Below are 226 nucleotides of genomic sequence, written 5' to 3'. Positions count from 1 at the left end.
GGTTCAGCTTTCAAAGTTGGGAAACTCTCTGATTTCGGTGTTTTCCTCTCTGCACATCTCTATTACCACCTTTCCTCCCCGGTGCCAGGCTGCGCCGGGTGCTTACCCATGGCACCGCGGAACCGTGAGCCCAGCCGGCAGGGTCTGGAGGGTCTCCGCCAAGCCTCAGGCTGGCTGGTGGACGCAGACCTGCACGTGCTGCAGAAGGAACTCCGACAATGGGGAG

This window comes from Buceros rhinoceros, unplaced genomic scaffold, assembly GCF_000710305.1.
Source record: "Buceros rhinoceros silvestris isolate BGI_N320 unplaced genomic scaffold, ASM71030v1 scaffold5678, whole genome shotgun sequence".
NCBI lineage: Eukaryota > Metazoa > Chordata > Aves > Bucerotiformes > Bucerotidae > Buceros > Buceros rhinoceros.
This window is presented reverse-complemented; position numbering follows the sequence as displayed.